Source organism: Pteropus medius, unplaced genomic scaffold (genome assembly GCF_902729225.1).
Source record: "Pteropus medius unplaced genomic scaffold, Ma_sr-lr_union100, whole genome shotgun sequence".
Lineage (NCBI taxonomy): Eukaryota > Metazoa > Chordata > Mammalia > Chiroptera > Pteropodidae > Pteropus > Pteropus medius.
Window position 1 is genome coordinate 16,294,657 of NW_024340849.1, and position 15,802 is coordinate 16,310,458.

The window sequence follows — 15,802 nt, forward strand, 5'->3', positions numbered from 1 at the left end:
AAAAAGTGATGTAGCATGGCTAGTTGGAGAAAAGACTGGGTATTTGTTATTCTGGATAACTTTCAGAAACAATTCTTAAAGCTCTTCTCTGAGTAAAAGGAATTAAAATACTTATAGAACTTGAGAGAGGGTCTTGAAAATGCCTATATAGACCAGGAATGGATTAGAAATTAGGTAAAAGCTTTGGAATAATACATAGCTTTTAATACATAGCTTTGCTTTTAAATAATACATAGCCAAATTGCTACCTACTTTTCTGAATTTTTATATCCTACAGCTCAATTTAGCAATCACATATGGCCCTTTTCTAATTCCAAATCTTTATTCAATTTTCTAATCCTAAACTGTTTTCAAGTTCATCTTGAGTATAGACATCTTACCTATCCTTCATAAATCCACTTCTCCAAAAAGGACATCTTGTTTTGTTTTGTTTTTTCTTGTAAAGTTGTCTCTGCTTTTAGAAACCCTGCAGTGCTTATTTTACCAGTTTTATGGCCCTCGACGTGGTTTCTTTGCATTAGTTTGTAACTCCTTGGGGGAAGAGGCTCTATCACATGAACAAGAATTCAATACATTACTTAATATAATTTTTATCATTACTCTATTCTGAGAGAGTGGACGAAAACAGTTCACTCAGTTTTCCTCTTCTTTTTTGATTTTGTCTTTTTCTGTGACGAATAGACTAGCATCTATTCATCCTATTTTATGATTGCTTCCCAGCATTCAGGACCGAAGTACAATAATCATGTTATATCTTTCACAACTCTGGAGTGTTATATTCTCACTACGAAATGAAACTGGAGCTAAATAATAAATAGGACTTATCAATGGTTGTGGATACATTTCCTCAGCATTTTCCTGATCATGGATCCCTGCCTGAAATTACATTCATTAGATGATATAACTTCTATTTACTCTCTAAGAGGCAACTCAAATACACTCTCTTTTTTGAAATTCTGTCTTTTTGAGGCTGATAATGGATTTTCCTGCTTCTTGCCATGCCCTTCTCTGTGTCCAATTTTTATACCACTTACTATTGTAAGATATCTCTTACATATATCATTATTTACCAACTAGTGTATGATTCTTAAAGATGGGGCTGGAAGCATATGGTTTTTCTTTTAATTCCCTTTGAATATTACATAGTTTCCTCTCCCTTCCACTCTGGTGGAAGAAATAATTTCATTACTTTAAACTATTTTTAATGACTTAATAAAAATAAAGTTTCATGAATTTTCAAGTTTGTCACATTGTTTCATTTACACAGTATTAATTCATTTCAGAAAATTGCTTAACAAGTGTATACAATGCTACAACAATCCTAGGCAAAATACTGATTTTGTCATACTATCTCTTTATATAAAATAAAACAACTCATGACTGGAAATAAATTAACCACATTTCTATCAGATCTTGGTTTCTCAAGATCTTCTCAAGTAATTATAGTACATGTATAGATATTTTTTTATTTGGTAGCTGATAAAAGAAGGAATGACTAATAAGCAACAAAAATATAAAAAATAATTCTGTTCTTGAAAGTTCTTATACTTAGAAATGACTAATAGATGAGGTATCTTTCTATACTACAATTATTAGAGTTGTACAACTAAACCTTAAATTTGAATAAATGTTTTCTCTAAAGTTATTTGTTTTAAAGAGGATTCTATGTTATACCTGATCACTTGAATTTTTTAGAGAAAAATTTCTTCTGTGATTTGCCCCAAAGTCACCAACAATCTAAATAGTATTACAGGTTTTATTTCATGCAATAGATGCCTCATACATATTTTTAGTAATGTCCCATATTGCACTCTAGTCTTATTTAGACTTGTCTTTTTACTTTTAGATAAGTCATTTAGCTATTCTTTTCCATTTATTTAGGTATGCAATAACTGTGCATCAATTTTACAATATGGCTCTAACACACATAATTAATACTCTGTATTACCTTGTATTTGAGAAGATTCTACACATTCTAAAGATTTACCACAGCTCTTTGAAATTGTAAAGAATGGATGTTTAAAGTCATGCAGATGGTTTGAATGAACGATAGGCAGCGCAAATCACTATGGTGAATGATAAAGAATCAAGAAGAGATGGGTGAGATTTTATTAGGAGGAATATAAAAATTGCATGATCTCTGAGTGGCTGCATTTCTATCTTGAGAACAGTGGAGGGCCATCTAGTTTCCCTGGAGCAGAACATCTTTCTCTAACTCTCTAGGCCTTTAGTTAATTTGTTATTGAAATAGTGGACCTAAGTCCATTAGTCTTCTCTTAAATGCAAATATCTGAAGAGACTGACAATACCAAATGTCTAAAATATGTTTGTTGCAAAATAAGCCTCTCTCTTTATATCCAAAACAAATAGGTTCTTTTAAGTTCAGTATCATAGCTGCATCAACAGATAATTTTACTTTAAGGAGCCAGAGTTTCATATGTAATCATATTCAGGTTACTACACAGGAAGCCATCTGACCTTGAATGTATGTTTAGAGATAACATATCATAGGATGGAAAATATTCTATATAAATTAGGCTTCCATGTTAAACATACCTCAAGCAAATCCTACTTTTATGGAATAATGTTTCTAATGGACTGTTCAATCTATTAATTTAAAAATTGCTTTCTCACCTCATAGCTTCAATTCTTTCTGTACCAATTTTTGTTGCCAAAGTAACTTTCTTTCAGGTAAGTTGATCATTAAATGCATAATCCTCCTCCTCCTTTTTTTGCAAGATGCTATGTGATGTATCTCTCCTCAATCCAACAGTCTTTCCAGGCTTATTCTTATATGACAAATAACTTGAAATCTGCTGAAGATTTCTCTCTGGTTTGCCCTGTCCTACCTACATACCTGTCCTCTCCCATAGGACTGGTTGTTGAGATTTGCATTTTATTCTCTATTTAAATTGTCTCTCACACATATCTGTCTATATTCTCCTAAACAATTAGGTTGGGTTAAGTTGGTTTCCACTCTGAAATAACTAGAATGTATTCCACATTGGAAATAAAAGCACATTTGAGTTTTGTTCTATTAATATTGACTGGGGCTCCCAGTGTTCTGGGAAAAAAAAAATGGTTTTTAAGCTATGGATTTTATTCTTAGTATTTTCTATTCAAAGAGGTGTTTCAATCTAGTCTGTCAATGATCATTTCCAGAGATAGACAGACAGACAAACAGACAGAGGTGTTGTTTGGGTACTCTTTACACCTGCCAGAATGTGCACTTCTTTTTTTCCTGACATGTTGGTGAGACTAAATGGTAAATGTATCATTACTGAAAACTATATGACAGAAATGCAGGTGACTCAAGAACAATTCATCCCATTGTGACATCAACCTGAATGTGAATCTACTAAGCTATTAACTTCTTAAGGACAAGGATTGCCTTATCTATCTTTGTGTGCTCAAGGCCAAGCAGGGGATAGGTGCTAATAAATATTTATTAGATAAACAAGTATGGATGTGGTTCAGTCTTCATAGGCCTAACCCTTGGCATTCAGTAATTTTCTGGCTGCAAATCAGCAACGGCTGTGAAAAAACTAGAAGAAGAATACATTTAAGACAGAAGGATATACATTTTTCCTAAAATAAATATTAATTACAATAATAGATTATAGAAGTATTAAACTATAAGCTCTTCTTGTATAATTGGCAAAGATATATTAATTAGAAAAATCAGTTTAGACCTTTCGATTTTATTTTCTATACCCCATTAATAATTCTTACTGTGATTACAATATACCAAAATCAAATAAACAACAAAAAAAAACTGTTCCTCCTATCTAAAATTTCTTATTTGTGTTCTATGGGGATAAAGAATATTTGATTTTCAACCTTTAGAGTCCTTCATACATGCTTGCAACTGATTTTAGGTCTCTCCTCACAACTGTGTTTATCCAGACAAATAATTCCACTAGCCTTCCTTAGTTCCAGCTCTTCCTGTAAACAGCGTTGCTTCTTTCTAAATTCAGAACGAGCTTTTCTTTTCTCTCTTTAATTGTGGAGCCTAGTACCAAGTTGGGAGAATGGTGCTGTGAGGCTCAAACAAATGACGGTACATGTATATACTGATGTTATTGCCATGTCTCTGGAAACTTGATTTGTGTGCTATCAATGGCCTTCAGTACTTATCGGCAATTCTCCAACAATTCTTTCTGTGTGCGATGTACATGTATAAGCCCATCTATGTTTTACATATTTCTGTATATGCATATATGTTTGTTTCCTAAATGCTGCTGTGTAAACTATATAATCACACAGAATACCTCTATTTAAAACATCATGTAAATACATAGACACACAAAAATATACATCTATACATGTACAATTTAGAAACATATTTTTTGTCCAATTTTCAATTTGAGCCATGAAGGAAATGAAAACATGTTAAAAACAAGATAAAAATGTTAACTCACATGTGTTGTGTGATAACAGAAATAATAATTATATAAAAGAACTTAACTTATCCAGTTTCTAACACTGCATGCTGACAGACTTTTGAGAGATATTCTTTTCTCTTAGTCAAATGTTTTCTAGCATGCACACTTGGTGTTGGAGGTAAAAGATGTGAATATTCTAAAAGTCTAAAAAAATGTTTCTGTCATGCATGAGAGCTATTTTTCATGTATTTTTAAATGCACATTGAAGAGTTACAGTAAATTACAGTAGAAAATTCACTTTTTGAGTTTCTTGTTAGTAGTAGATATTTTATAAGGGAAACGTGCAGCATATTAAACTAAGATAATGAATTCTAACACATAACCAATTTCCCTCCCCCAATACTTAGTAAAATAAAAGATATCTCTCTCACACACACACACACACACACACACACACAATCAACCACGGCAACCAAAGAAAAGAAAGCACAGTCAATTGCAAAAAAAAAATCAGAACAGACATTTCTAGAGTAGACCAGAAAGGCAGAGTAGGATTTAGTTCTTTATCTGTCCTTAAACCAGAAATTGCCCTGGAGTTTGGGAAAAAGGCTAAGTATTCTCAGCAATACTGCCAAACTTGAAGTGAAACAAAACCTATGACTAGTCTTATGTTTTTCCTTTTCTGAGTGAGAAGAAGGTGCGTGGTTGTTGAAGAGACACACAGGAGATGAGGCTGACCAAGGGGACGGCTCTGGGGCTACAAATGAAACCTGAGGACATGTTCGTCCCAAATGGAAGGGAAGAGAAGACAGCACCAGCCAGCAAAGCTGAGTGTTCTCAAAAGGTTGAATGCTGCTTCAACTGAACTCACTCCCTGACCATTCCTGCTGGTTATTAAAAAATGCATAAATCTGAAATATGCAGCCTTCAAATAGGAGCCCAAGGGGGTCTCAGGACGGGTGATAAATAAGTCTAAAGGTAAATTCTACTACATTAGAGCAAACAGTGTCTGGACAGAGCCACCCACACATGAGCAAGATAAAAGATATACATGGAAAATGTGGAAATATACTATAGCCAATGAGGAAGCGGGAGGGAGAAGGGAGGGAGAGAGGAAAACAAAGCACTCAATCCAGAAGAAAATGGAAGGGTAAAATGGAAGGAAATTCCTCAAGTTGTTTCACACAATGCATTCATTTAATATAAAAATAAATTCAATAAAACTAGAGGTCAAAGACTAGGAGATAAAATAACAGAATAAAATGAAAAGGGAGGTAGCAAACCTAAGGAAACAAATTAAGGACAAAAAACAACATAATTAGAGCGCCAATACATAAATTAGAAAGCACAAGTAACATAATTGACACCACTAAAAATCAAATTACCAAAACAGAGGCCACTTGAGATAATCAGTGAATGTAGATGAAAAAGGCAAAGGAACTAAAGTAATTAGGGCCAAGCTTGCACAGAAAGAGGGCAAGCAAAGATGATCCAATATTAAGATAACTGGCATTCTTGATGTAGCAAGCCCACATGGGAACAAAAGATACAAAGATAAAATAGTAAGAATTTTCCCTGAAAAATAAATCTACATTTTCATATTGCAATATTATACCATGTTCCTGGGGAAATGAATATATAATTCTTAATAGTGGGACATATCTTATTTGAGCTTTTAAATCTGGAAAATAAAGAATTATTTGAACATCCAGACAGAAAAATCAAAAGACATCTATGAGAGGTAAGGCTGAGTCGGATTCCTATATAGTGAAATCCAGTACCAGAACACAATGGAGCAATATTATCCAAGAATATTATATGTGATTGTTTATATATAAAGCCATATCCTCATTTATTAAACTCCTGAGAAAATATAATACTTGTGAAGCAAATCTGAGAACAAAATCCAGGCAAATAATAGTGCCATCAAAATAAAAAGTTAGGCATTGTGATAAGAGGACTGATGATAAGTATATAATACATTTCTATACAGAAATAAAAGTAAACACAATGAAAATAATAGTTACTGAAGATAACTCAACTGTTATAAACCTGAATAAGACATAAGTAATACTATAATTACCAAAATCAGAAGATGGGGAAATGAGAGAATAAGAATGGAATTATGTCCTTAAATAAAACATGAACTTAAAAAGATTAAAAACAGTAACTATAGCATGATCACATTGTTATAAACATATTTCTCCCTAACCATCCATCTACTTATGTAGGATGTATGGAAGGCAGAGTTTCGGCAGACTTTTAATTCACATGGATTATTTTTTAAAAATTAATGATTTTTCTAAAACAATTTTTAAAATTAAGACTCTGGAAGGAAATAGTCTAAGATGTCATAGTGGTTATGGAAGCATGAATATATCTCCTTTCCTTTTTTGTATTTTTAAAATTTCCAGTGATTAATAAGATATTAACTAAAAATCTACCTTCTGAAAAGGCTCAACACTCTAGCTTTAAACAAAAGTACCTACTGGAAATTTTAAGAGTTTGTATAAAGAGTACATAGATATAAATATCAAGGAAACATATTTACCTTCGTTTTCTTTTTCTTTTATCATACTTTTCTACTAGGGCTTAGAAGAACTTCGGAAACTTAGAAAAACCCTTAAAGGGGAGTGTGGAGGAAAGAGCAACACGAAGTTTTCTACCTCAAATTTGGTGAAGGGAGACTATACACAGGATGACCTGGGAAAACCACCATATGAGAAAAAGGAGAGTCAGAAACTCTGACTCCTAGTTCTGACTCTATTGTAGGGCAGATTATAAACAATGATCAACTAACTGAACTTTTCTTGACTGCGAAGTTTTTCTTACTTTGAAAATTTATACTGAACCTCCATATTAACTTAAAACTGCATGAAAATATTCTCTGCTGCTAACATAAAGAAAGTCCCAAGCTTCTTTCCAGGTTTAAAATTCTGAGTCTAACATGTGAGTTTATATGGCTAGTCCAATGCTGTTCTGTATGAACAGTTTATACAGAATTGATTTAGAAAAATAAGGGGGGGTGGTTAAAATTGTCAATTTGCTTTTTATTCTGCCATTAAAATATTTAGCTAGTATTAATTCATTGCTTAAAATAATAAATACCATCCTAAGCAACTTATAAAAATCAAAAAGTGATTCAAAGACAGGTCAAGGGGAATTAGTTCAATGCCCTGAGGCAAAATGACAGTGTTTCTCTCATACTACACAAATGACTTATTTTTAAGATTACTTGGTGAAAGATTACTTCTGACATTGATTATATTCCAATTTTTAGATTCTGTCTTTTTCATTCCTAGAGTTTTACCTCAAGAAACCTTAACTGTCGCCTTACAGATAAGACCAATCTCCATAATAATTTCACTGCTTTACGAGTGTGGATTTCAGAAAGCATGGAAAAGGAGAGTGTGAGTGTGAGTGTGTGTGCGTGTGTGTGTGCGTGTGAGTGTGCACATGTGTGTTAAGATTTATAAAATCCCACCACAGAGACAACTCATTTATAAACTTGAATGGCTTCTTATATAGTAAATGGAAATGGTGTTTGGGACATTTTGCTTAATATTTAAAAATTATGAAGGAATGCTTATAAAATTTGTGTGTAATTCAAAGTGATAAGTTGAATTTAAAAAATCAGATTTCATAAAATTCATTTTAGTTGGAAAAAACTGGTATGAAAATTTTTAAATGTAATGTATTAAGAGCAAATGATAAAGGCATGCATTAGATTAAAAAGAGCAAAGTCTACTACATATTTGGCAGCAATTTATATCAAAAGAGATTTAGAAATTTATGTTGGCTGCTGAGAATTCCACTCGTAAACCCTGGGTCTTACACTTTAGAGGACCCTATCATAATATGATAAATAACTACATGAATGCTTGTGTGCATATGTGTGTGCATGCATGCATGCATCCTGTGTATATAGAAATATATGGCCTCCTTTATCATCTGTGATCCAGTAGTCACTCCTGTTACAGAACAGTGTGTGAACTTAAACATTCACTCCTATGACTAACACTCTTCAAACCTCAGGGAAAAACTTTTGCATCTCTTCTCCTATACTCATCAAATACAAAGGGCAAATGCAAGGCTAACTAAGAAGTACTGTATTCTTACATTTTAGTCCTTGTATTTTATGGTGAAATCTTTTTTTAATAGTAATTTTTTTTACTTTCAATTATAATTGGCATAAAGTATTATATTAGTTTCGGGTGTACAATATAGTGATTAGACATTTCTATAACTTGTGAAGTATCACCCCATTAAGACTAGTACCCAAAAGACACCATAGATAGCTATTACAATATTATTGACTATATTCCCGATGCTGTACTCTTTATCCCTATGACTATTTTGTACTACCAGTTTGTACTTCTTAATCTCTTCACCTTTCTCGCCCACCGCCCCCTATTCCCTTCCCATCTGACAACCCTCAACATGTTCCCTGTATCTATGAGTTGGTTTCTGTTTTATGTTTATTTTGTTCTTTAGATTTCACATGTAAGTGAAATCACATGGCATTTGTCTTTTTCTGTCTGAATTACTCCATTCAGCACAAGACCCTCTAGGTCCATCCATATTGTTGCAGATGGCAAAATTTCATTACTTTTTAAGTTTTTTAATGGCCGAATAACAGTCCATTGTATATATGTACTACTTCTTCTTTATCCATTCATCCATTGATAGACACCCAGGTTACTTTCATATCTTGGCTATTGTAAATAATACTGCAATGAATATATGGATGCATGTGCCCTTTCAAAGTAGTATTTGGAGTTTGTTTAGATAAACGCCCAGAAGTGGGATTTACTGGGTCCTTCTTTCTCTCTTGTTATAGGCTTTGTTTTAAAGTTTATTTCGTCTGGTATAAGTATTGCTACCTCAGATTTTTTTTCATCTCCATTTTCATGAATATCTTTTTTCCATCCTTTTACTTCCAGTGTCTTTGTGTCTTTCAGTGTGAACTGATCTCTTGTAGGTAGCATATATTAAGGTCTTATTTTCTTATCCATTCAGCCATGCTATCTCTTGATTGGAATATTTAATCTTTTTAAGTTTGAAGTAATTGTTGATGGATATGCAGTTATTGCCATTTTATTATTCATATTTTTTATCTCTTTTTTTTTCTTCTTCTTAAAGAAGTCCCTCTAAAATTTCTTGTAATACTGGTTTGGTGTTGATGAACTCCTTTAGCTTTCTCTTGTCTGGAAAACTCTTTATCTGTCCTTTGATTCTAAATAATAGCTTTGCTGGGTAATCTTGATTGTAGGTCCCTGGTTTTTATTACTTTGAATATTTTGTGCCAGGCCCTTCTGGCCTTCAAATTTTCTGTTGAAAAATCAGCTGACAGTCTTATGAGAGCTAGCTTGTAGGTAACTAACTGCTTTTCTCTTATTGCTCTTAAGATTCTCTCTTGTCTTTAATTTTTGACATTTTAATTATGATGTTTCATGGTGTGGGTCTCTTTAGATTTATGGTAAAATCCTACAAACCAAAGCTCATTGGGAAATAGTTGGAAAGAAAAGCTCGAAGAAACAGTTTATGTAATTCTTCAAATTTTGCAGGATTCCTCCTATCCCTTTTCATTCCTCTAAGTAGTTGCATAATTTTACTTATCATATGACTCATCGATTAAAAGCAAGCTGATTAGAAAACTTATAATCCATTCATTGATTCCGATTAAAACCACATGTGCTTCTCCTAAGCTTCTAAAAGGTCCTTGGCATATTTTCATACTTGTCATTAACATTTACCTCATGTTTGTTATTGTATATATATTTAATTCTTGTCCATATGCCAAACAGAAGCAGTCATATAAATCAAAACAAGCCTTTACTTTGTGACTAACCATGCATATTTATAAACAGCTACAAACATCTATCTATATTCTATATCCATACATATGCCCTTGAATGCTTTGATACTCATTGATATGACTATAACAAAAATGCAACCTAAAACATGAACATTCTTTCTGTTTTTCTGTACATATAAATTTAAAGCTGATTCAAAATTTCTATATTGTGGTCTATGGCCATGCCACCCTGAACAAGCCTGATCCTATCTGATCTTGGAAGCTAAGCAGGGTCAGGCCTGGTTAGTACTTGGATGGGAAACCACCTAGGAAGATCAGGTGCTATAGGCATTAAAAAAAAAATTCCATACTGTGGAAAGAAAAATAAATTTACCAAATTACAAGTCAAGTTAAAAGTTGCATAAAGGAAATATTTTTGTTTATTTTTGCTCTTTCAATAAATCTGAACTTCGAGTAGGATAGAAATATAGGTTGTGAGTACTTTCAGGATAAGACTGTTTTGCCTCCGTAATTACTTTGCAACTTAAAACATAACGTGTTGAACAAATGCTGATGTGATTTATTAATTGATGGGAGCTATAAAATATCTGAAAGATCTAGTCCATATTTTTTATCTTACAGATATAGAAATTAAGAATAACTGGCATTTCTATGGCATCACATAGCTCATAAATATCAAAAGCAATATTAGAACCCAAGCTTCCTGAATTCCAACCAATGGCCTTTGCTCTTTACCAAACAACTTTTAAAAATACATATCGAGTACATTATCAATGTATTTTAATGGCCTATACAATCACTTCATGATTCCTGGACAAGGAAAATGCTAATTTTCCTTTTTTTTTGCAAACTAAGAGACTATCTTGTTTTTGCCTCATACAACAAGCAAATGTGGAAGGCAAAGTGATATCAACTCCAAATTCTCCTCTGACATGTTTATTAGATGCTTCCCAGCAATCTTATTGTTGTGTCTATATATGGTTCTTTTTCTCAAATGCAATTTCTTTTAATTAATTCTTCAATATATCCTGATATGAATAGGCAAGAATAATAAATACTGTACTGTTATGAAACATGTTCGAAACTGTCAGTGCCATTATCTATTCTGCTCAGGGAAATTTCATGATTTATAAGCACTTTGTTTGTCCTGCCTTCAGCTGGGCAATTGATCACAGGCCAGGTAGCAGTACTGTACTGGAGGAGGTAAATGGCATCATAGAATAGTGAGTAGATGGTGTGGCATGGAGAAATATCAGGACTGGATTGTTATTTACCCACATAATTAATTGTTTACCAGAATTTGGTAGTGCAAAAGCATCTAATTTAGAGTTAAATTAGAATAATGAAACTGTTAAAGCATATAATTTGGAAATAAACCATCTAAAATGCTACTTTGCTGTTCAGTGGTATAACACACTCCTCTGAAGGCAAGTCAGCTTAAAACGACAAGGTAGGCAAATCACTTTCAGATTCAACTTTGAGAAACAAAACTCATAAGTGATCTGAGGGTTCTAGCCATTTAAAAGGGCAATTTCATTGGTTATGCTAATGACTGATTTACTTATTTAGGGTACTATGTTTTGAAGAAAGAAATGTCAGATGAAAATAATCTCTAAAAATTTGTTCCTGTCTTCTTGGGTTTTTTTTTTTTTTTTTTTTGGTCTCTTCCTTGGCATTCTCACCTGAACTCTTCAACTTTCACTTCTAAATGGTTGGTCACATGAATTCCAAATTTGTAACTAACTTGTCTTGTCTCATGAGTTCCAAATTTGTAACTAACTGGTGGCCGTTTCTAAATCTGTGTTTCTGGCTGTCACTTCAAACCTACCATAGTACACCTGTTAGGTGCTCCCCATAGCCACCCAACCGTTTTTTACAATGTGCTTTCATGGCCTATTTCTTCTTTTTTTCTCTCATTGGTCTAGTTGCTCCTGAAGGGAAGAAATCGTGTTGTTTACTTCTGTATCAGCAGAGCCTGGGACAAGTTCTATAACATTAAAGCAGATTCATAAAGGTTTACTAAATTGAATTAAATACATTATTTATAAAGCTTTAGCTGGCATAAGATTTGCTGGTGTGCTTTTAAATATGAAGAATCTCTGGCTCCACAACAGCATGTTTGTTGTGAGACTCAGGAACGGAACTATAAACTACCAGCTTTGCATGATTTTTGATCTGGAAAGTTCGTGGATCACACTTTGAGAAACTCTGGTTTCATGGAATACAAAGAAATATGAATTAATTCAATTCTTGGTCTTACTAATTACTTAGCATTTTGATTAAGTATCTCATTCGTATAAAGGGTTATTATATGGAGATTCAGTAAGAGAATAAATGTAAAGCATTTAACATATGACAATTGTTCTGGCACACAGTAATTGCTCAATAAACTGTAGCTATTATTATTATTATTATCATCTCATTAAACCTACTGCTGTGTTTTATCTCTGTCATCCAGCTTATCTACAGATGGTCTCTGACTTACAGTGGTTTGACTTAACAATTTTCCGACTTTAAGATGGTGTGAAAGCAATATGTATAATAAATTATATGAGACATTTAGCATTTTATTATAAGAGAGGCTCGTGTTGGATGATTGTGCTCAACTGTTGGCTAACGTAAGTGTTCTGAGCATGTCTAAGGTGGCCTGGGCTAAGCTTTATTCTTCAGTAGGTTATATGTATTAAATGCATTTTCGACTTAAGATACTTTCAACTTACTGTGGGTTAATCAAGATGTAACCCTATTGTAAATCAAGGAGCATCTATGTATTTTTCACACTTGACTTTTTATTTCTTTCATATCCTGCATTTAATCATTGTCAAGGTTTAGCATTCCATCTCTGTAGTATCTGCTGTTTTGTTATCGCTATTGCTTTTGCCATTACTATATCAATACAACTTAATTTAGCAAATGCTTACTGAACACCTACATGTCAGGCATTGTACTAGGCACTGACGATGCAAGAACAATTAGTCTAGGTGGCTAATATATTCTCTCAAGGGAATGGACAGTCTGATGGGGAAAAGGAGAAGTATATTTTTAAAATCCACATGTTGTGATCATTGCTATAACAAAAGAGCAATAAGTACACTGGGACATAAAGGAGAAACAGAAAGGATCCACAGGATCTGACAATGGGATGTCCCTCATGATTAGGATCTGAAATTCGCTAGAGTCCCGCCAAGAAAGAGAAGACCGAGTGACTGATCACCCATGCTTGAAGTAGGAAATGGTGATGGCGAGACCTAAGAAACACAGCAGGGAGTGCCTGCATCCTGGTGTGGGTGCGAGCGGCAACAGGAAGCCTTCTTTCAATCTCTACCACAATGTGAACTTGCTATAGTTTGGGACTCCAGCTTACACTTCAACAAAAATCACAAATATGAACTAAATTTCCTCTCCATTCCCTCTAAGAATATACTTGGCTAAGAAAGCACAGCATGGACCTTCTTTTGGCCAATATTCCTTATGGAGAATCAAAATTGAGTGACACAGGAAGTTCAAAGATGAAGCCTTGCAATTGCCATTTTCTGAGACCATGAAAAATGGCAGAATTTATATAAATATTCCCATTTGTATGGAAAATTAATAACTAGAGATTACTTGTGTGAGGACAAAATTCCTATGTTAACTCCTTAGAACCACATGGCCTTGGTATTGTACAGAGACCTGGATATTAGAACATGATATACCAGTAAAAGCATAAATACAGAGTTCAATCAATGGGCTCTGAAGGAGAAAAAAAACACATTGCTATACAGAGACACAGACATTCTGTAATAAATCTATCCAGAAGCTTCAGAGGCAAATGGGATGCATGCAAGACGGAATGGATCAGTGAAAAAGCTCTCTGTTTTGGTGACCTCAGTATTTCTTTAAGATATTTATTCCCTGAAGTGACAGCTGATTGGGTGATGAACAGTTGTATCCCCAGAAATGTCATCTTTTCTAATACAAAGCATCCCTCCTTTGCATGCTTGAATTTTTTAAAAAACATGTTTCTACTGCTCCAAAGAACAGTCTTGTCTTCATCAATTGACTAACCTCTGTCAACATCTCATTTGAATGATGCTTTGTGAATCTTACTTTAATGGTATTAAAAAGCACAGTGTTAAATGGTTGGAAGAATCCAGGCTGAGTAATCACACAGGCAACCACAGGTCAGAATTATGTCCCCGCCACTTAGTGGCTATGAGACTTTGGGTCAATCAATTCACCTCTCTGAGCTTCAGCTTCTGTCTGTAAAGTGTGCATACTAATAACTATATAATTGAGAGTTTTTTGAGGATAAGAGAATATCCTCTACAACTCCAGCTCTAACTATAGCATATAGGTGTTATAGGCTGAATATCTGTATCTCCCTAAAATTTATATGTTGAAGCCCTAACCCCCAAACTGATGATATTGGAGGAGGAGACTTTGGTAGGTACTTAAGTTTAATTAGATCATGAGAATAGGACCCTCATGATGAAATTAGCACCTTTATAAAAAGAGGAAGACAGAGAGATCTAACTCTCTCTGCACACACACACACACACACACACACACACACACACACACACACACACACACACACACACACACACAGAGGAGGAGGTCATATGAGTACATAGCAAGATAGTGGCCACCTGCAAGCCAGGAAGAGGTCCTCCCCTAGAACCAAATCTGCTGGTCCTTTGATCTTGAACTTCTCAAACTCCAAAACTGTAAGAAATAAATGTCTGTTGTTTAAGCCACCCAGTCTGTGATACTTTGTTACAGTAGTCCAAGCTATCACAGTAGTAATTATAGACATGTTATTAGTACCAGTAATAATCAGTATCTTAAATATCAGAAAGGAAAGAGAACTAATAGATCACTTGTATCAATTTCCTAACTTTACAAATGAGAACAGGGAGAACAAACTTGTCTGTTACTTTGTTTTATCCCTGGAATTGGCTTGGTGCTCTATAAATAGTCACTCTAATATTTGTTGACAGGTAAATGAGTATATGCATGAATCAAAAGACTAAGCGATGATAATAATTTCAAGTTTGTTTTTGCTTTGGGTTATAACCTGACCATCTCTGGAAATAGATATTTCCAAAAATAAAACTCTAACACAATTATTTTTTCTTTTCTTTTCTTTTCTTCTTTTTTTGTTTAGCCTTCATATCCCACCCTTTCCAAGTGTTGGACATTACAGAATATTTTCACATAATTTTACCGCATTTAATCTTTTTAAAAAATCCTTTAAAGTGTTCTCATCAGTTCTAATTTTACAGATGAATTGAGTGAGGCTCATGATGACTAAATGATTTCCTTTATAATATGAACCCAACATTGGAGGGTCAGGATGAGGGAGAGGTCTGCTTGACTTCAAAAGGTCATACTTTCAAATAGCACCATGTAGTTTTCATACCTTATCGGAGATTATATTTATTGCTACCTATTCATTGTACTTTCCAGATTCTCGTGGTTCATTCCTTCAGAGTTGGTACACTGTAGGAATTCAGCCTTCTACATAACACCTTCCTATAATCTTCTATTTAGGGCTTATGATAAAGACTCTTAAGAGCCTAGGATGCAAACTGATAACAAATCTGGCTGTGCAAAT

At 33.8% G+C, this 15,802-nt stretch overlaps 1 protein-coding gene and 1 pseudogene across 1 annotated transcript in view; one reads left to right on the top strand and one right to left on the bottom strand.

Moving 5' to 3' along the window:
- Window positions 1-15,802, bottom strand: part of DCC (DCC netrin 1 receptor) — a 983,855-nt gene that overhangs the window by 392,670 nt on the left and 575,383 nt on the right. The gene's annotated exons all lie outside the window — the stretch shown is intronic.
- LOC120589797 (uncharacterized) lies at window positions 10,415-10,533 on the top strand (annotated as a pseudogene).